This window comes from Peromyscus leucopus, chromosome 15, assembly GCF_004664715.2.
Source record: "Peromyscus leucopus breed LL Stock chromosome 15, UCI_PerLeu_2.1, whole genome shotgun sequence".
In the NCBI taxonomy this organism is placed as follows: Eukaryota; Metazoa; Chordata; class Mammalia; order Rodentia; family Cricetidae; genus Peromyscus; species Peromyscus leucopus.
Window position 1 is genome coordinate 61,244,050 of NC_051076.1, and position 20,889 is coordinate 61,264,938.

Here is a 20,889-nt window from a genome sequence, read left to right on the forward strand (position 1 = left end):
GGATCTGCCTGTCTCTGCCTCCCGGCTCTGGGACTGCAAGTACGTACCACCACACCTCATCTTCTTTTTAAAGAAAGCATTCTACAGATTGAACTCTTGTCCTCTCAGGCACCTGCAACACATATTTTACCCAATGAGCCGTCTCCCCAGCCCCCAAATGGACACTTTTAAGTGTGCATAGTTCAGCGGTCTTAAGCATTTTCATGCCGTTGTGAACCAGCCTTGTCATCCTGCAAAACTGCACTGGTCTGAGCCCAAAGGGTAAGAAGTAAGTCCCCCCACAAGAGAGACAGTTGATACCTGTGAAATATTCCCATTTCTTCTTCCCCAGGCCCCAGTCACACCAGTTTACCTTCTGTTTCCATGACTCCGACCACGTTATATAACTCCTAGATGTGGTGTGGTGTGAGCTGGTGAGCCGTTGGGGTTTCTGACAGGAGCATGGCCAACTTACGGTGACTAAACCACCGTGATGAGTACTGTCAACGGGAAAAGCTGTCACATCACCAGAGAGACGGCCTCTCACCTGTCAGTGAGAGCATGGATCTGGTTAACTGAGAGGGGACGTTCCCACCCAGAATGTTGGTAGCGCCATCCCATAATCTGGACTGCAGGCTGAGAACCAGTGTCTGTTGCTCTCTGCTTCGGTAGGGTGGGACACACAGCACCAACTAACTGCCTTCCTCTTCTGCCACTATGGCTTCCCTACCATGATGGGCAGTACTACCCCGCTGTGGACCAAAAGAAACCTTCCTTCCTCAAGTGCCTTGTCATGGATTGTGTCCCTGCAATGGGGAAAGTGACTAACAGACCACCAAAGAAAATTCCTGCCCCTCCCCAGCACCAGTTAGCACATATATCCCCCAAGAGGGCCGAGGCCCCATGAACCCTCCCCACCTCCATTACGGAGCATTGATGGCCCTGTACAGTGCAGGCTTCCTTCCTGCACAGGGTCAAATTGTAGTGGTTCATTTCCAAATAGGTTTATTTTAAATATCTTAAATTGTACACGTGTTTTCTGTGTCGAGGAACTGCACGTGAGTGAGCGCAAGGCCTACCAAAGTGAGGAGAGTGTTGGAGCCCTTACACCTGGACACTCAGGCAGTTGTGAGCAGTTCATTGTGGGTGCTGGGACCCCAACGCTGCAGGAACAGTGTGTACTTACTGCTGAGCCATGTACGCAGCCCCATCAGTCTCTATTTGTATGAATAATAGACTTGTAGAGGGAGGAGATGCTAGGCAGAGTCCTCCTAGAGGACAGGACTGACAGAACGGACATATATGACGGAATGTTCACTACATTAGCTTACATGGTGTGAGCTGGGTAGTCCACCAGTGTCCCTCTGCAGGCTGGAGGGACTGAACACAGCAGCCGCCTGGTCTGTGGAGCTGGACGCCCAGGGTAGTGGTTTCATTTTTAGGAAAATGTCTCTTACGTCTAAAGAGACGGGGACTTTTGCTGGACCTCACAGCCAAGTTAAGAATACACCTTGAGGTCACTGAAGACTTGCCCTGATTGCCTGCTGTGTACTCAGCCTGTTTGTTTAACTTGCCATAAGGAGAACGACATAAGAGCCAACCTCACTTGCCTGGGATTTCCCATGTAATCAACTTTTACTACCCGAGATAATTCATAGCTTCAATCTTAAATTATCTACTCTTCCATGTCCCTGACTCAAAGCACTGTGTGTGTGTGTGTGTGTGTGTGTGTGTGTGTGTGTGTGTGTATCTTCTGTCTGTGTTATGATGTTCATTTGCTGAGAACAGGTTGGAAGCAATCTTGTACAACAAATATCTGCCATAAATATTGAAAATAACACGGCTCTAACTGGTAGCTCATTTTGAAGTACTGTTTTATTTACTGGGTGCTTTAGGGTCAGTGGAAGTCAGCTAGAATCTGTAGCTAGAGTTTTCCTGCCTGGCCCACAGTCAGGACAAATCTTCGTCACACACCAGTCCCACAGCTGCTCAGACCCAACCAAGTAAACACAGAGACTTATTTTGCTTACAAACTGTATGGCCGTGGCAGGCTTCTTGCTAACTGTTCTTACAGCTTAAATTAATCCATTTCCATAAATCTAGACCTTGCCACGTGACTCGTGGCTTACCGGCATCTTTACATGCTGCTTGTCATGGCGATGGCTGGCAGTGACTCCTTCTGCCTTCCTGTTCTTTTATTTCTCCTCTCTGTTAGTCCCGCCTATACTTCCTGCCTAGCCACGGGCCAATCAGTGTTTTATTTATTGACCAATCAGAGCAACTTGACATACAGACCATCCCATAGCACAGCCAAGTGCAGACTATCTCAGACACCTGCACTCAGGCCTGTGGTCCTAATCATCCTCTATGTGGACCTGCTGGGTAAAGCCACGAGGAACCTGAGAACGGGCTCCCACAGGACATACAGAACACCCCACAGCAAGAGTCAGTGACTTAACCCTTGGTAAAACCCTGTTAAAGGGGCTGGAGTGCTAAGAGCACCTCTGCTCTGGGTTGGATTCCCAGCACCCACTCCAGTTCCAGGGGATTTGACGCCCTCTTCCGATCTCCAAGGGCACCAGGCACGTACATGTGCATATATACACACATACAAGCAAAACACTCACACGTAGACATAAAGAAAGATTTCAACAACAACAACAACAACAACAACAAAATTCTGTTAAAGATTTCCATGAAGTAACTCATTTCTTCTCCATGTGATTCTTCCTGTGCTGTTCAGTAAATACAGAGCAAAGGCCTTTGTCAGGGATGGAGGCAGTAGGGACAGATTAGACATACACATGAGAGACAGAATACAGACAAGCCAGAGCCACAGATTATAGACAGAAGACACAAGAGAGAAATGAAGAATTCATACTTGGGCTCACTCTTGGTCACAGCCATTCAAGGGGGTGTGCTGAAATTTTTTTTGTTGTTTTGTTTTGTTTCTGTAATTCAACACTGATGCATTTTGGTGGCCCTGGGTCTTATCTTTAATGGCCCAGTCTTGTGCTAAAAGACCCAGAAATTGTTTAGTTGCTGCTCTTCAGTCCACACTTGAAAACTAAAGAAGCTAGAGTCTGATGTCGGCTGCGGAGGGTGGCTGGCGGTGGTAGCAGCGGACCATGGGTAGATGCACTCAATGGCAGGAGCCGAAGCCAGCCAGCCAGGACCTTTGACCACCTGGGCTGCAGCTGGTAGGGGCCGCTTCCTCTGGCAGGGGGCTTTCCCACTCCATCAATCCCGCCAGAAATGCCCTCACAGACCTGCCCAGGGGTGTGTTTCTTATTTGATTCCAGATCCTCAGTCATCAAGGTTAACCCTCCCAGGAGGCCATGAGTTTCACTTAGATTGAGGTCTGCAGTACGTGCTAGGAGAGAAGGAAGAGTCAGGGAGTCTGTTTGTAAAGGAGAGAGTCTTCAGGAACTTGAGTGTCTGTCCTCATTTTATGCTGCTGTGATAAAATGCTTTATAAACAGTGACACGGGGTGGGTTGGGGCGGGGCGGGGCGAGAATGGGTTCATTCGGCTGACAATTCCAGGTTGTGGTCTCTTGTGTTAGAGACATCACAGTGGAGGAGCTTGACCCAGCTGGTCACATCACACCCACAGCCAAGAGCAGAGAGAAATGAGTGTGTGCACTCACCTTTTCTACTCTTTTCAAATAGATTACTTACTTATTTGTATGTGTATGTATGTGTGCATATCTGAATGTATGCATACCATATGCAGGCAGGAACCCATAGAGACCGTTAAGAGGGCATCGGGTCCTCTGAAAGTGGAGTAACAGACAGTTGTGAGCTGCCATGTGAGTGCTGGGAACAGAACCTGGGTCCTCTGCTAAGAACAGTAAGCACATGTGACTACTGAGACATCTCTCCAGCCCCCTCCATCTTCTCTGCTCTTCCACAGTGGAGAGCCTCCCCTTAGGTAATGGTCCTTCACCGTGTTCTGGGACTTCCCACATCATTTCACAATCAGGACAGTCCCTCACAGACGCACGTGCCCATGCAGCAACATGATCTGGACAATTCCTCATTAAGACTCCAGGTTGTTTCAAGTAGACAGAACAAGTCGTCACGATCTCTAAACTGGTCTAGGAGGGGTGAACGGCCACAGCAAGCTTAATGAACAGTCAAGGTAGGTTAGACGTCTTGATCGGGTCAACAGTTGCTGGTATGAAATGTTAAGAACCAGATTCTCTAGGTGTTTCATCTGTTGGCACAGATTTAGGCTGACTGTTGGGTGAGGATCAGCAGTCAGGGATTTGCATCTGACCCGGTGCTGTTGGGATGCTCTCTTTGGGACTAAAGTTAAAAAGAGGTAGGGCAGAATTGCAGGATGGGATGAAGACAGCGAAACGGGTCTCCGTGTCATCGGTGAATGAAGGAGAGAGCCAGGGAGTCGGAGTGGTGGAACGAGGGAGTTTGAGGGCTGGGAACATGGCTCAGTCTGGAAAGTGCCGCTGTGTAAGGATGGCTTCAGGACCCCGCCCCCTGTCAAAAGCCACAGGCAGTCTCATGGGTCTGTAACCACAGAGCTGCTGGTAGGCAGAGGCAGATGGATGTTGGGAGTTCTCTGGCCAGCCAGTCTGGCCAATAGATGAGACTGTGGATGAGAGAGAGGATGGTGAGTCTGGCTGGGAGCCAGGGGATGTCTGTGAAGCCACTCAGAAGAACCACTCACTCATTTGTACGCTGGCATGGTAGACTCCAGTGTCAGTAAGCAGGGAGAGCATGGTGTGAAAGAGCCTGTGGTCTCTTCCAGCTTGTTTTGTCAATGGATTTTACATTTGTACACTCTTGTTCAGACATATGGAAGGACACGAAGAGGATGGGTAGCAGGATGACCACGCCTCCAGGAGAGGGGCTGGGGACAAGTGACGGAGGAAGATGCTTCTTTAGATCCTTCCAGGCATGTCCAACCCACATGGGGTGTGCAGCCCAAGAGAGCTAGGAATGTGGCCCATCACAATATCACAAACTTACCTGAAATAGTATGAGAACTTTGTGTGATTTTTTTTCAGTTACTATTCAACTGAGCAGTTCTTGAGTGACAATTTTTTAACTTATTTTTATTTATTATTGTGTGTATGATGGAAGGGGGCAGGCATGTGCCATGGCATAGATGTGGATGTCAGAGGACAACCCCGGGGGGTTGGTTCTTTCCTTCTGCCTTCATGTGGTGTCTTAGTTAAGGTTCTTATGCTGCGATAAAACACCATGACCAAAAGCCACATGAGGAAGAAAGGGTTTATTTCACCTTACAGTTTGAAGTTTCTTATCCATCCAGTGAAGTCAGGGTAGGAACTTAAGGCAGGAACTAGAAGCAGGAGCTGTTGCAGAGGCCATGGTTCTTTCCTTCCCTCCTTCCTTCCTTCCTTCCTTCCTTCCTTCCTTTTCTAACATGAACCAGTCACCTTTTAGTTTTCAGTCAAGACATGAAGATTCAACCACAGTTGAATTCTTTGTGAATAGGAGCTGGGCAGATGTTTATGCTTCAGGCAAGCTTTGCCCTCCAGAGTGACTCCTCTTCACAGTATTTACTTCATGCTAATGTTTGAGTTACTTGTAAGAAATGTAGTTGCTGAAAAGCACACAGACTGCCAGCATCATGTGAAGGCCTTCGATGCTGCCTTTCCACATGTTGATGTACTTGGACATGTTGATGTCCTTGTTCCATACCTGATGATACCTCTCTGAAAGGCTCCCATGATGCCATTGGGGTGAAATCCTACATTAATATCCAGCTTGGAAGCTCTCCAAGTTTATCTTCCATGAGCTTTTCCTTCAGTGGCATGAGCAACACCATCTTGCAGTCCTGGGGTCTGCAGAGCCTAGCTGGGCCCATCCTGTTTTCTTATGTCTCCTAGAACTACCAGCCCAGAGGTGGGACCACCCACAGTGAACTGGGCTCTCCCACATCAGTTATCAATCAATCAAGAAAATGCCCCACAGGCCAGTTTGGTGTGGACATATTCTCAACTGAGATTCCCTTTCCCCAAATGATTGTGGTTTGTACCAAGTTGACATAAAACTATCTAGCACATGTGAGTTCTGGGGATTAAACTCAGAACTTCAGGCTTGCAAACAAGTGCTTTTAACCACTGGGCCATCTCATGGACCCCTAAGAAACAAGTTATCCACCCAGTGTGGCCCAGAAAAGAAAAGCCTTAATGATCAACTTAACATCTAGAGTCATCAGAGAGGAGAAGCTTCAACTGAGGAATCACCTAGGTCAGGTTGGCCTGTGGGCATGTCCGTGGGGGATTGTCTTGACTGTTAATTGATGTTGGAGGGCCCAGATCGCTGCTGCTGCACCATTCATCAAGCCAGGGATCCTGTATAAAAAGGCTAGGTAAGCATGAACACGTAAGAAAGCCAGAAAATGAGCTAGGCATCAGGGTTCCCCCATGGTTGCTGCCTTGAGGTCTTGCTTTGGCATCCATCAGGAATGGGCTATGAGCTGGACATGCAAGTCAAATAAACCCTGTGAGAGTTTTGCCACAGCAACAGAAAGGAAGCTAGAACAGTAGTACCCTGTCAATTCCTATGATAGGCAAAGAGGCAAGAGACTGGGATGGAGCTCAGCCTTAGAGCAGTTGCTTCCTATGCCTTATGCCCCTGGGTACCATCCCCAGCATCAAAAGCAAACAAACAAGCAACATCAAAGTGCACGCGGTTTGTAAATGAGAGAAGGATATCAAGGGAGGCCGGGATGTGCTGATGGCAGAGGCTGTTGGGGAGGGGCGGGTATACCATGTGAGACTTGGCAAGGCTCAGCCACACTGGGAATTTCACGCCTGTCTTAGCCGTTCTCAGCCCTGCATACCTTGTAAGGCCACAGGAAGGACAGCTTCCCGCGGCTGTCAGCTGCCAGGGCCACTGGGATGCTTGCCACAGAAGGCGCAGCCTGGCGCTCTTTGGGAAGCCTCTGACATTTTCCATAGGATAGCTGCACAGGTGGAGCCCCGCACAGGCTCCCCAGGCCCAGCTGTCTTCCCCGGGGCCATCCGGCAGCTCCTTCAGAGGGAGAGGTGGCAGCAGATGGGGGCCACTGCTCACTTCTACAGGCTTCCCTTCCACCACTGAGTCAGCCACACAGCCCAAAGACACCGCTCTCCAGTTCCAAACGTATGTGTCGAGAAGCAGGATGCTCCGCGGCGGCGGCATGTCGGGAACGGAAGCCGAGTGTTCTGAAATGAATGGGTGTTCTTCGAGGCTCGAGATGCTCGTGTGGGCTTCCCGGAAGTAATGGGCCCGCGGTCACACCCAGGGAAACAACGCTGCTCTCTTTTTCAAAATTTGCTGAGCAAATGACTTGGCTGAAGAACCCCCAGTTAACAGGCTGGCTCCAATGGCGCCTGCCCTTTTGATGCCTGGCATCAGCTAGCCGTTGCTGTGAGTTTGGACAGTTCCAAAACTAAAAAAAAAAAGAAAAGAAAATCGCTACGCCGGCCAGCGGAATGGGGGCTCAGCAGTTGGAAGGTGCTTGCCGCCATCCTCTGCCCGGTTTCCATCCCTTGGGGACAGTGGTGGAGGGGGATTACCCTCCTACATGGATCACCGCCACTGTCAGTGTGTCCTTTACCCATGTACTGTGCCCTCACCCTTATTTTCTTCCACCCTCCTCTGTGAATGGCAATCACCAGGAGCATTTGGTGCAACATGCTTCCAACACTTTCCCTTTGCAAGTCAAATAGAGCAGACAGATATATGCTGTTTGCACACATGTGTAGCTAGGTGTGAGAATGAAAATTAGGCCTTTCTCTACATAAACCCTGTAAACCGGCCTTTCTCCCAACTCAAAGCCAGAAACACTTTCCAAGTCTCTTTCTTGGATCCCCAAGCTGTTCTTTCTAGTGACGTCAGAGTTTGGCTATCAGCACTATTTAACAGTCAATCAGGAGGTCTGAATTGCTTCAGCTTTTGTTATTTTAAGCAGTGACACTTCTTATTGCTAGAGTATTAATCCTGGTTCTGAGATGTAGGACTTATTTTTCTTTAATAAGAGACAAGGGCTGCAGAGACAGATCAGCTGGTATAAATTGCCTGCCACACAGACACAAGGACCTGAATTCTAGCCTGAAAGCCTGCTTTGAAAAAGCTGCTGGGTGTTGGTGTGTGCTTGTAATCCCAGCATTGGGGAGGTGGCTAGAGACAGATCCCTGGGGCTCTCTGGCTAGCTAACCTATCTGGTAAGTTTAGGTCAGTGAGAACCTTGACTCAGAAAAGCTAAAATTAAACCAAGTGAGGCCTAGGGGGTGTTGCCCTGTGGTTAGAACAAATGCTGGCCTTTTGAGGACCCAAATTCCATTCCCAGTACCCACGTTGGGCAGCTCACAAGGTATTCTTGTGTAACTCCTGCCCCAGGGGATTCTACACCCTCTTCTGGCCTCCACAGGCACATTACACTCACATGCACAGTCCCCCCCCCCCACAGGCACATATATGTGTAATTAAAATATAAAATCTTAAAACAAACAAACAGCTAAGGTATATGGTGCCTGAGGAAGGACACCCGAATTGTCCTATAGCTTCCACATACACCCACACATACACACATGAACACACACAGAGACTGTTATGCCATGAGTTTCAAAGTCCTTTAGTGTGTCCCAGCCCAGCCTGCATTTTGGGTAAGAGGGAAAGCTGGTTGGGCCACAGTGTGAAATAGACCCGAGACCTGTCAGTCCCCAGGCGTGGTGGGTGGTTATTCACCACCGATCTGTCATCTTGATTGTTTGTGGAGTGGCTGCGGGGGACTAGAAATGCTGCCAGAACCCCCCCCCCCATGCACACAGGAACGAGGAGCATATGTAGGAAATGCTAAGCTCACCTATTTTATATGCACGTGCAGCCTGGCCCAGTCCCCAGGCGCGCCTCGCCGTGTGGGCACAGCTGCAGGGAGGGTTTGGTGGCTTTGCTTAATGTCATGAGTAACTGAGCGAGGGACAGGGCTCACAAACAAAAGGCTACCCGAAGCCAGGCTTGCTTGGCTCGCCATGAACCAGCCATTCCGCTTTCCCAGAGAGGTGATCGTCCGCCGCCGCCCGCCGTGGTGAGCACGGTCAGCATCAAGCACACACTTCTCTATTATGGAACTGACATTTGCAAATATCACATCCTATTAAAGCAAAGGAGGGTTGCGGGGGAGACTGGGCTGCTGAAAGCTTTGGGGAGAAAAAGAAAGGACTCAAGAGTCTGCGTTGTCCTTGCCTTGAAACAGTCCATCACGACCGGGCTGGCTGGAGGGTTCATGGGGAACCTCGCAGCATTTGAGGCTTGTCATGTGCTGTCTGGACATGACCAGGGGAAGTGGGAGAGGGAGCAGACTTCGGGGAGGAGTCTCTTTGTTCATGGTACACCCCACTGTAACAGCAGGGTCTAGATTTAGCCAAGATGAACATTTTCTACTTGCAGACTCTCAAGCATAGAAAGACGGGGCTTTGGGCATGTCAGGGACACAGATCATGATTATTTGGTTTTTAAATGTTTATTTACGTGAACAGGCCAACATGTATGTGGATGCCTTTGGAGGCTCCAAAGGGTGTCAGAACCTCTTTAGCTGGAGTTACAGGCAGGTGTGGGCTGCCTGACCTAGGTGCTGGGAACTGAACCCTGCTCTCTTGAAGAGTAGCAAGTGCTCTTTACTGCTGATCCATTTCTCCAGCCCCGAGAACATAGGAGCAGCTGAACCTTGCTATGAAACCAGCCAAGTTCACCCCCCTTTCTTACCCAACCTCTGTGTACTACTTCCTTCTGAGCTCTTCCAGATTGGCTAGGGTGTTAGAACATCATACACATTTTAAATGGCATTTAATCAAAATAATTGGCAGGATTTCATGCAGCTCGGGCTGGCCAGGATGACCTTTACCCTTTGAGTGCTGGGATGACAGGTGTGCAGTACCTACCGCACCTGGTGTGGAGTGTGTGTGGCGCTGGGGGTGGACCCAGGACTTGACACGTGTGAGGTAGGCACTCTGCTAGCCGAGCGACATCCCAAGGCTCCGCAAAGGGCACTCTTTTGTGGCAAAGTAGGACGACTTTGAATCCCTTCCCTCCCTTCTATACATCACAACCACACTGTGATGGAAGCTCACAGTAAAAAGTGTTCACTAAAGCTCAGAAGAGTCAGCACATCACTGAGGAAATGTGGAAAGATGGGTGAATGCTCTCCTCTTGGATTCTGTGTTTTATGACACTGGACCGGTCCGTTTCAAAGGAAGCAGGCTGGAGAGAGAGCTCAGTCATTAAGTAAGGGTGCTTGTTGCTATTCCAAAGGACCTGAGTTCAGTTTGCGGCATCCATATTGTGCAAATCACAACTCCTTTAACGCCAGCTGCAGGGGATCCAATGCCTTCTTCAGGTCCCCGAAGACCCTGCACTTGTGTGTACAAACCCACACATAGCCCCTCTCTCTCTCTCTCTCTCTCTCTCTCTCTCTCTGTGTGTGTGTGTGTGTGTGTGTGTGCATCTATGTGTGTGTTTTAAAAAGCCGTGAAAGGACATGTATGCTACGTGCATTTGTGTGTGCTCATGCTTGTGTCTTGGGGAAATTTATTGTGGAGGAAAGTAAATTTGCACATTAGCGACTTTCCAGACATAATTACTTTGATTTATTCTCCTCCCAACCCTGGAGGGAAGGCCAGGTTATTAGATTTAGTTCTACAGAAGGCATCTGTTAGTGAGTTAATGAAAAAGCCTAAAAGGCGTTATTCAGGCTTTTTTCTTCTGCAGAATACGAATGGTTTGGGTAGGTTGATTGAAGGAGGCCTTTTTTTAATTCCTCTGAGATCCATCGGATTCTGGGAGGGCAATCACGAGGTGGGTTTTTGTTTGGTTGGTTTGTTGGTTATTTGTTTGTCTGTCAGCTGCCTAAATCTGAGAGTATCCACAATGGAAGATGGGTGACAGCTGGGGAAACTGAGGCATTCCAAGGCTGAGCTGCAAGGGCAATAGCTGGGGGAGAGGCAGATGGTGATCTGAGACTCCAATGGCGAATCCATTACTTTTCTTGTTACCATGGCAAAATGCTGACCAGCAGCTTAAGGATGGAGGTGTTGACTTTGGCTCAGAGTTAGACCCTACAGTCAGCCTGTCAGGGCAGGGAAGTCACGGTGGCAGTTGAGGCAGCTGGCGACATTGCCCTCCCTCCCAGTCAGGGAAAAGAGGAAGACAAGCACTGGTGGTCACTTTCTCCTTCATCTTCAGCTCAGACCCCAGCACATGGAATGATGCCGCCCACCTCAGTCTGTCTGGTCTCGACACATCTGCACAGACATTCCCAAACCCTTGTCTTCTAGGTGATTCTGGACTGAGAAGCTGACAATCAGTGTTACCTACCACAAATGGGGACATGGATTCCTAAGGGTTCTTGGGAAGGGCTGGATTGGCTGCCATGTTGGAAGTGGCCTTGGTGACCACCCAGGGTCACTTATGCGCCTGCATTTCTATTGGAGTCTTGGGTAACAACCCAGCAGTGCCCACTTGAGTGCAAGTAACTTTCCTTTTTCTAGCTCTCCGAAAACCATTTGTATAAGTATGTATGTTCTACATATCATGGGATTTCCTAGTTTTCCAGTTAGTGTGTGTTCACTTACAAAGTGAAGCATACCACAGTGTGAAAACAGAGATCACCCTTTATCCTGCCATGCACAGAAAATGATGACGGTGGATTTTTTTCTTTCCATCTCTTTCATACGTGCCCAGGTTCCTACGCTACCACACTGGGTCCATGCTATATGTCTGTTGTACATCCTGCCTCTCTCTCCATGGACTTTTCTAGAATGAGGATTCTTTGTGATTTAAAAACTCTTGGTGGACTCTAAGTGGCCACGAATGTTGTGTCTTCCGGATGCAGCGTCTCCTCTTTCAGTTAACACTGTGTGGTCCGATGACACAGCTCAGTTGGTAGAGCGCTTGTCTATAAGCACCAGGCCCTGGGTTCAGTCCCCAGTATCACAGAAACAGGCCCCTGATCCCAGCCTGTAGGAGGTTAACAGAGGAAAATTCATTCAGTTCATCTTTGATTATGTAGTGAGTTTCAGACCAACATAGATGTGGTGGTTTGAAAGAAAATGGCCCCCAAAGGGAGTGTCACTATTAGGCGATGTGGCCTTGTTAGAGGAAGTGTGCCACTGTGGGGGTGGGCTTTGAGGTCTCTTTTGTTCAAGCTTCCCTCAGTGTGACTTCCTTGAAGGCAACTGATTGCCTGCAAGATGTAGAACTGTCAGCCACTTCTCCAGCACCATGTCTGCCTGCATGCTGCCATGTTCCCCATCATGATGATAATGGACTGAACCTCTGAAACTGTAAGCGAGCCACCCCAATCAAATGGTTTTTTTTTTTTTTTTTAAGAGTTGCCGTGGTCATTGTGTCTCTTCACAGCAATGAAAACCCTAATTAAGACAATAGGCTACATGAGACCCTGTCTCAAAACCAAACCAAACCAAAACTCTATGTGGTTTTTTCCTGTTACACAGCATGTATGTTTTTCCTGTCACACAGTATCTGAGATTCTCGCACAGCCTTGCATCTATCTGTCTATTTTCTCAGAAACAAAATTCCTTTAAATGGACTCTCTGTTCAGAATTATTTTATGTATCACTAAACTATCCTCTGAGGAGATTATGGCCAACATCAAGTATTTCACTTAAAGAGGCAAAATGTTATCATTAAAACTAAAATGGCTTTTAAAGACGTAACCCCAGAGACCTCAGCCCAAATTGATTGCTTGACTAATGAAGATTTTCTGCAGAGTTTATCGAACCAGAGTTTAGTTCACCTAACCGCACGGTCATACTCCCTTCTGTGTTGACATGTTCTGATGGGGCTGGCATGCTGTGATGGTTCACGGGGTAAGAGGACTTATGGGTAAGCATGAGGACCCAAGTTTGAATCCCAGCATCCCCATGAAAAGCTGGGTGTGGCCATGTGTCCCTAGAACACCAACACTGGGAGGCAGAGAAGCTGAAATTAAACAAGATTCTGGTTCAGTGAGAGACTCTTCTTCAAGGCAGAGAGTAATAGAGGAAGATATCCCATATTCTATTCTGCCCTCCACATGTGAGTACACAAACTTGCACATGTGCACATTCATGTGAATGTATCCTCCCTTCACACACACACACACACACACACGTACACACACGTACACACATGCACACACATACACACATGCACACACACATACACACACATACATACACACACGTACACACATGCACACACACACACATGCACACACACATACACACACATACATACACACATGTACACACATACACACACATGCACACACACATACACACACACACAAGAAACTTGTCAAATGCATTAAAATTAAAACAGAGCACTCTAGGCAATGTCTTGACTTACTGGGTTGGGGGAGCTGTGGAAAAAGACAATGAAATTCTGCCAACCCCATTTGTTCATGGTGAAGCTGGGTGAGATTTTCCTCGTTCTGAATATGTGTAATGTGAAGAGTAGCTGTCCAAACCGTCTGAAGCAAGCCTTTTCACAGATTCTCATCTCCATGGTCTACTCAGAAATCTCAAGATGTATTGCTAGAATATTTCCTGCTCTTTCAGGCAGCTGGTGTTCTTTACACTAACTTGGATGATGGTTCAGTGTTTGGCAAGATGTCCTTGGGATCCAGCTACTGTTAAAGTGGCAGGTGCTTCATTCAGTTCAGCGTTCTTACAGCACGTGTGTGTGTGTGTGTGTGTGTGTGTGTGTGTGTGTGTGTGTGTGTGTGTTCTATGTTGCTATGATAAAATAGCTGACAAAAAGCAACTGAGGAGAGAAAGGGTTTATTTTAACTCATAATTCCAGGTGAGAGCCCACCATTGTAAGGAAGTCACAAGGGCAGGAGCTTGAAGTAGCTGTTCACCTGGCATCCATAGTCAAAAGCAGAGAGAAATAGATACACACACATGCTAGTCATTCAGCTAGCTTTTCCTGTTCTTAGACAGTCCAGGGCCCGAAGCTGGGCAATGGGGCCACTCACTTTCAGTCTTGGTCTTCCCTAAGACCAGCCCCCAACAGACATGCCCAGAGGCTGACCTGATCTAGACCGTCCCTTCTGGAGCACTCTTCCCACAGACCGTCCCTTCTGGAGCACTCTTCCCACGTGACTGACTCTAGGTTGTGTCAAGTTGACGGTGAGAACTCACCAGCAGCGTGTGGTGGAAATACGTGCTCATCTTTCTTTAAATGGATGTATCCCAGACTTTACAGAGGAGGCACCAACTCCTGTCATCTGCTGTCACCTAAGCATATGACATTGCACCAGGAAGTGCTGCTTACTGGAGCAGAGGTTGAAGTTAGGGACCTGCCACCAGCTCTGGTCCTAAGCATGAAGTCTCAGAAAGAGTTGATAATGTTCTCTACTGTGGAAGTCATTGATGTGCCTTAAAATTAATTAATTAATTAATTAATTAAGAGCAGTTGTCTTTCATGAAGCCAAGAAAGATGTTCAGGAGCTGAAGAAGGCCGAGAAGCTGAGAAGAGAAGGCTTTTCCTTGTTTTCTCGGAGATGGGTCTAGAAAGACATCATTAATAGTATACATCAATGTATACACTGAACATTTATGCACATATACACATATGCATGTACACAAAAGTATATTCATACTTATGCACACATACCTGTAAACAAAGATGTAATATATGTACAGGCACACATGTACACACATTAACACACATATGAACACACATGATTATATACACACATATAACATTCACATACACATATATAAATACACACAAATATACCCATATAAAAACATATACGTGCACATCTATATACCAATACACACACATATGTATACATGTATACATATAAACAAATATTCCTAAATGAAAGTGAAATTTGGGGGGCTGTAGCTAGGAGGTGCAGGGCTGGTGTGGGTTTCGTTGCCAAGCACTACAAAACAACAACAATAACACCAAGAAAACAGCAAAACAAATTCCAGAAACTTGGAAATGGCCTGCCCCCCACTGTCTGTCAGCCTTGAATTATTACAAATCTGAGCACCATGTCCCAGCCTTTTCCTGTTAAGGACGGGCCAAAGCCTTTTAACAAGCTTGTGGCTAATTCCCTAATTGATGTTTGGTGACATTCACACACACTCGGCCCCGCCTCCTCACCCAGCTACAAGCCATTAAATCAGCGATGGTTGTAAATGGCATATCTCTTTCACGGTTTTGAATCCGGAGCCTCCCCCCCCACACACACACACATACACAAAGCGTGTTAATGGTTAATAAAAGCCCTGTGTACACAGGCAGCAGTCTTAAACACAAGACCCTCATTCTATCATGCGCTTAACTACCTTCGGCTTTAATAGGGCAGATTGAATGTGGAGCTGTGATTACCCACTGCCTCATTAAACAAGCACTGTGAGGGGCGGGGTCAGCCCTCCCCATCTGTCAGAAGGCCAGCAGGCTGGTACTTAGGGAGGGGACAGGCCTGCCTGCCTGTGGGGCTGCTGTAAGACATCCATCCGCACTTCCCTTTCTTCCAGCATGCATGGGATTTGATCTTCTCCCCTCTTGTTTGAGAAAAGCAAACAGCATAGTAATTCAGAAGCAGTGGGCAGACAGATTAGAGCAAAATGGGGCAGTTGAGATGAGCCTTGGATGAGCTGATAGAATAATTATGGGGGAGTTATAGGAGCCTTCGCTTTTTATTGCACCCGCAATCATTTGGCTCCTGGGGCTAGTGGTGTGTCTCTACAAGGCTGTGTATTTTGTTGGCAAAACAAAGGATGAAGGGCAGTGAGTGTCAGATCTGTGACCCCAACACAACACAGGCACAGTGGACTCCACGCATGTGCCCTGGCTGTGACATTTTGTGTAGGGGTAAATGTCCTTCCATGCACACACAAGGTCTGTAAGTATTGGAAACATAGCTAATGTTAGCACCCAAAGTATTTACAATAATCGTTCTTATCGCTGTCAATTGCTTCTTATTATGACCATTTTTATTATTTTCAACTAACTGGTAGAGTTTCTTCTTTTAGGAGTTACCCAGGAACAGATAAAGGGGAGTGGGTTCTCTCTGATTGGCTGAGTCTTCTTCTGTCTCTCTGTGTGCATGCAGCTGTGTATAAAGAAGCCAGCAGTCAGCTCAGGTGTGGTTCCTCAGGAGCTGTCCACCTTTGTTTTTGCGTCAGGGTCTCTCACTGGCCGGAAGCTCAGTGACTTCGCTAGGCTAGCTGGACAGCAAGCCCCAGGATCCCCGAGTCTCCCTCTTCCCAGTGCTGGGATTTCAAGTGGGTACTGCCACACCTGGCTTTTTAATGTGGGTTCTGAGGCTCGACCTCAGGTCTTTCTCATACTTGAAAAGCAGGCACTCTGTGAGCTGAGCCATCTCCTAGCTTATCACTGACTTTTAAACTGTGATAAGTGAATTCAGATCCTGAATTCACTTATCACAGTCAAATAGCTGACCCCAGCCCACAGATGACGGAACTGGGAAAAGAGGAGTTATACAGCTTTCCTGAGGCAAAGTGACTAGAAAACTCAGGTTTCCTGAGTCTGGGCTCTCAGTGGCTCCTTCCTGCTTTTACAGCAAGAAAGCAGCTCACTGGAGCCTAAGATTCCTTCACGCTTAGAAATTACATCACTGTGATAGAGTCCATTGAAATTAGGGGGAGGATTCCCCCTAATAGAGACACCTACATCTTTAATTAAAACTTTAACAACAGAATCCTTTGGGGGATGTTAATTCTATATTTGCAAACATAAGGACTGTATGACTATATCGCATATAAATTTTGTGTGCCTGTGCATGCGTATGTGTGTGTGCATGCGTGTGTGTGTGTGTGTGTGTGTGTGTGTGTGTGTGTGTGTGTATGCAGGGCTATGTGCACATGAGTGCTGTTAGCAACAGAGGCCAGAAGAGAGCATTGAGTCCCCTGGAACTAGAACTACAGGTGGTTGTGAGCTGCGTGACGTGGATACTGGGAATGGGAGACTCACTCTTAACCACTGAGGCATCTCTCCTGCCCACATCTTCTTTTTAGGAGACATGGTCTCTCAGTGGCCAGGAGCTCATGATTCAGCTAGGATGGCTGGCTAGTGAGCCCCAGGGATCCCAGTGCTACCTCCTCCATGGGAGGGTCACAGTTGTGAGCCACTGTACCTGCCTTTTCTGTGGGTGCTAGGTCTTGAACTCATGTCTTCATGCTTGAGCAGCACACATCTCACTGATGGAGCCGTCTCCCCAGCCCCAGAACTGCATTTTTAAGGGGAGCCTTAGGATTTTGTGACTCTAATCATGTATTTCAATGTAACTTTAAGTTCCAGAACTTTTAGGAAGTAGCCCCATGAGGTGAAGGCTTTTGTGTTAATTATGAACACACTTTTCTCCAGGTTACAATGCTGTGAGGCTCCAGTGTATTGGTATTCCGAATAACTTAAAATAACTCTGCGTAGACAGCCAGCGTCCCGTGAAGGAGGGAGGGTGCCTCAGTTGGTAAAGTGCTTGTCTTGCAGACATAGGACCTGAGTTCAATCTCTAGAACATAAAAAGCCTGTCGTGATAGTGAGTGCTTGCAATCCCAGCACCGAGGAGGCAGGGACAAAGGGCGTTCCTGGGCCTCTCGAGGACCCAGTCTAGCCTACTTGGTTATCTCCAGGCTAGTGAGAGACCCTTTATAAAAATCAACAGAACAATGTTTGAGGCTCCTCTGACCTCTACACACACACACACACACACACACCCCAAACCAGCTTCTCAATTTAAGGAACGCATAACATTTCTTCTTTTTGTTTGTTTGGTTTTGGTTTTTAAAGACAGGGTTTCTTGGTGTAGCTTTGGAGCCTGTCCTGGAACTCACTCTATAGACCAGGCTGGCCTCAAACTCACAGAGATTCACCTGCCTCTGCCTCCCGAGTGCGGGATTAAAGATGTGTGCCACCACTGCCCAGCACAATGTTTTTTCTTAAATGTTCTCATTATCTGTTTCTTTCCTGTCCTGTTGAGAACTACCAGCTCTTTTTGAAGAGTAGAGTATGCAGGTTACAAAGAAGGTACAGAAATAAACAAGAGCTGGCCACGGACCCCGGGGCACCTGACCCCCAGCCAAGAGCTCTCTTGTCAATTACGTGGAAGAGACCCTGCAGTTTGTGGATGGCTCATTGGGAAACTCATGTTTTTCCTAGCTTGCCAGTGAGTAAATAATACCTACTGTTCAGTTCTTGCATTTTGGTTGTACAAACAAATCTGTACCTCAAACCTGTTGACTTAAAATAAAAACTGTTAATGAGCCAGAAATCCCATTGCCACATCCAGACTAGAATTTCAGCTTCAAGATTTTTGAGAGTGAAGTCAACGCCGCTCATTTTTAGCAGGAGGGAAGCCATAGTTTGCTCTGCAACCTCAGTGTGGATGACGCAGATCAATCTGGAACCCAGGGCTCTTGATTCTTGCCCAGCTTACTGTCTTTAGCAATACTCTAGCCTCAGGAGATATCTGATGACCTCTTATGGCCTCTGCAAACATGAGGACTTGGGTTTGATCTCCCCCAGGACCAATGTAAAAAAAAAAAATGTGTGGCAGCATGCATGTGAATCCCAGGGGAGGGGGAGGAGACAAGTGGATCACGTGGACTCAGGGGCCAGCTGGACCACTAGACAAATCAGTGAACTCTAGGTTCAGTGAGAGGCCTTGTCTCAAAAATTAAGGAAGAGAATTATTAAGGAAGACATTGAGATCAAACTCTGGTTTTACATGCAAATGGATACCCATGCACGCATGCATACAAACATGTTATCAAATACAATGTTTTATAGTTTAGAAACGTGAATGAGCAACTTTTGCACATCACTGGGAGGATATTTAAAGGCAAACGTTAAAGGGAGGAGCCAGTTGAGTGTGCTGGCTCTTGCCTGCAATACCAACACTCAGGAGGTTGAGGCAGCTGGGTTGCCTTAAGTTTAAGGCTAGCCTGGACTACACTGTGAGTTCCAGGCCAGCCTGGGTTACAGTGTGAGGCTTTATACCAAACAAACAAATAAACCAAAACAAAAGTACTATACCAACAGAAGGTATTTCTAGAATTTTCTTTCCTGTAGAGCAATAGAAGGGAACAAAGCTGATCCTCACAGCATTATTACTCAATAGTATATTTCTTTCCAGAAACTTCTCCCTGAATTTAGATTTATTTTTACATATTTCTTATCTATCATCTGTCTGTCTTTCTAGTTATAAATATGTACAATTTTATGGCCTACTGTTTTGTTTAATCTTTCGAGGCAGAGTTTTGTTATGTTGCCCAGGCTGACCTTTGAACTCAGATCTTGCTTCATCCTCCCAAGTATATGATATAATCATATTTTATCATTTAGACTCTGTTTTGTTATCTATGGACATAAACCTTTTATTTGTATCTTTTTATTGATCTTATTTTATGATAACTGAATACATATTCACAATGTTTAATGACTGATTCCGGGTCACAGTCAATTTGTGCAAATCATTTTTGTGCATTGGAATGAGACACTCTCCTAGTTATTTGAGATGTGGAATACCTGAAGCGATGGTTCTGTAGCCCGGAAGTCATCTCTGTGTTCTGAATCCCCTTGCCGGAGTTCTTCACGTTCCCTCTCACCCCGACCCCACCCCTCCTCTCTCTGGTGACCGAAATTCCACTCTGTTCTGTCAGATCAACTTCAAAACAAACACAAACTGAATCGCCCAACTGCACTGATGGAACTTGGTCACTTAAACTCCTCTTTTGTGGAACATTGAAAGTCCTTGTGTCTAGATCTAAGGAAGGGTTCTGTGAACACTCTTCTGTAAGAAGCTTTTTGTTTAGGGGTAGACTCCCAGAGGTGCCTCAAAGCAAACAAATGATTTAAGCTAATTACTTTAACTGCTATAGTCAAGGAGCTTGGGAATGTTGGAGAAAGGGTTACTTCAGTGATGCTGGAGGGTGTGTGTGTACGTGTGTGTGTGTGTGTGTGTGTGTGTGTGTGTGTGTGAGTGTGTGAAGCAAAGCCATTAATTCCACTCACCAAGTCATACTAGGAAGCATGTATACTGAGTGCTGAGCTGGGCTTGTGTGTTTGGGGGTAGGTGGGGGGGTATGCGTGCGCGTGTGTGTCTGTGTCTGTGTGTAGGTCAGAGGTCAGTGTCTTCTTCCATCATCTACCTCACTTTTTTTCCCTTTTTCCATTTGTATGTAATGTGGTATACACGTGTATGCGTGCATGTGTGTGGGGGCACATGTGTGGGAGGCTGTGCGTGTGTATGTGCATGTGGAGGCCCCAGGTTGGTGTCAGGAATCATCCTCAACACTCTCTTGATTTATCCATCAAGACAAGGTCTCGCTGTCAAACCCAAAGCTTGCTGACATACCCAGGCTCCCTGGCCAGGTTGCTCTAGGATCCCCTGTCTCTGCCTTCCGAGGTTGGAATTAGAGATGGCCACCACAGCCACCCAGCTTTTATGAGGGTTCTGGGGATACATACTCAGCTCCTTAGACTTGTACAGCAAGCACTCAGCTGAGGCAACTCCCCAGCCCCACGGGACCTTGTTTTCTGAGACAAAGTCTCACACTGAACCTGGAGCTGATTGGGTCAGCTAGGCTGGCTGGCCAGTGAGCCCAGGAATCCACCTCTCTCTGTCTCCCAGCACTGAGACTTCAAATGAGTATCACTGCAGCCAGCTTGTTTTAAAGCACCGGTTCTGGGGTTCCAGCTCAGGCCCTGAGGTTTGCAAGGCAGGTGGGATTCTGAGGAGCACCAGACAGTGAAGAGGCCAAACCAGCCGTACACTCCTAGCTTCAGCTTGAGTTAGTGTCAGCACCACTCAGAGCTGGCAGAGAACGCAAGCGAGTCACAAGGACATCCGTCCCTTGTGCGCGCCCTCCACTCAGAGCCCCTGCAAATGGCGT

General features: G+C 47.3%; 1 protein-coding gene and 1 pseudogene across 1 annotated transcript in view; one reads left to right on the top strand and one right to left on the bottom strand.

Moving 5' to 3' along the window:
* Tmem163 (transmembrane protein 163) overlaps nucleotides 1–20,889 on the top strand; it is a 178,327-nt gene that overhangs the window by 119,278 nt on the left and 38,160 nt on the right. The gene's annotated exons all lie outside the window — the stretch shown is intronic.
* On the bottom strand, nucleotides 5,534–5,898 carry LOC114696952 (annotated as a pseudogene).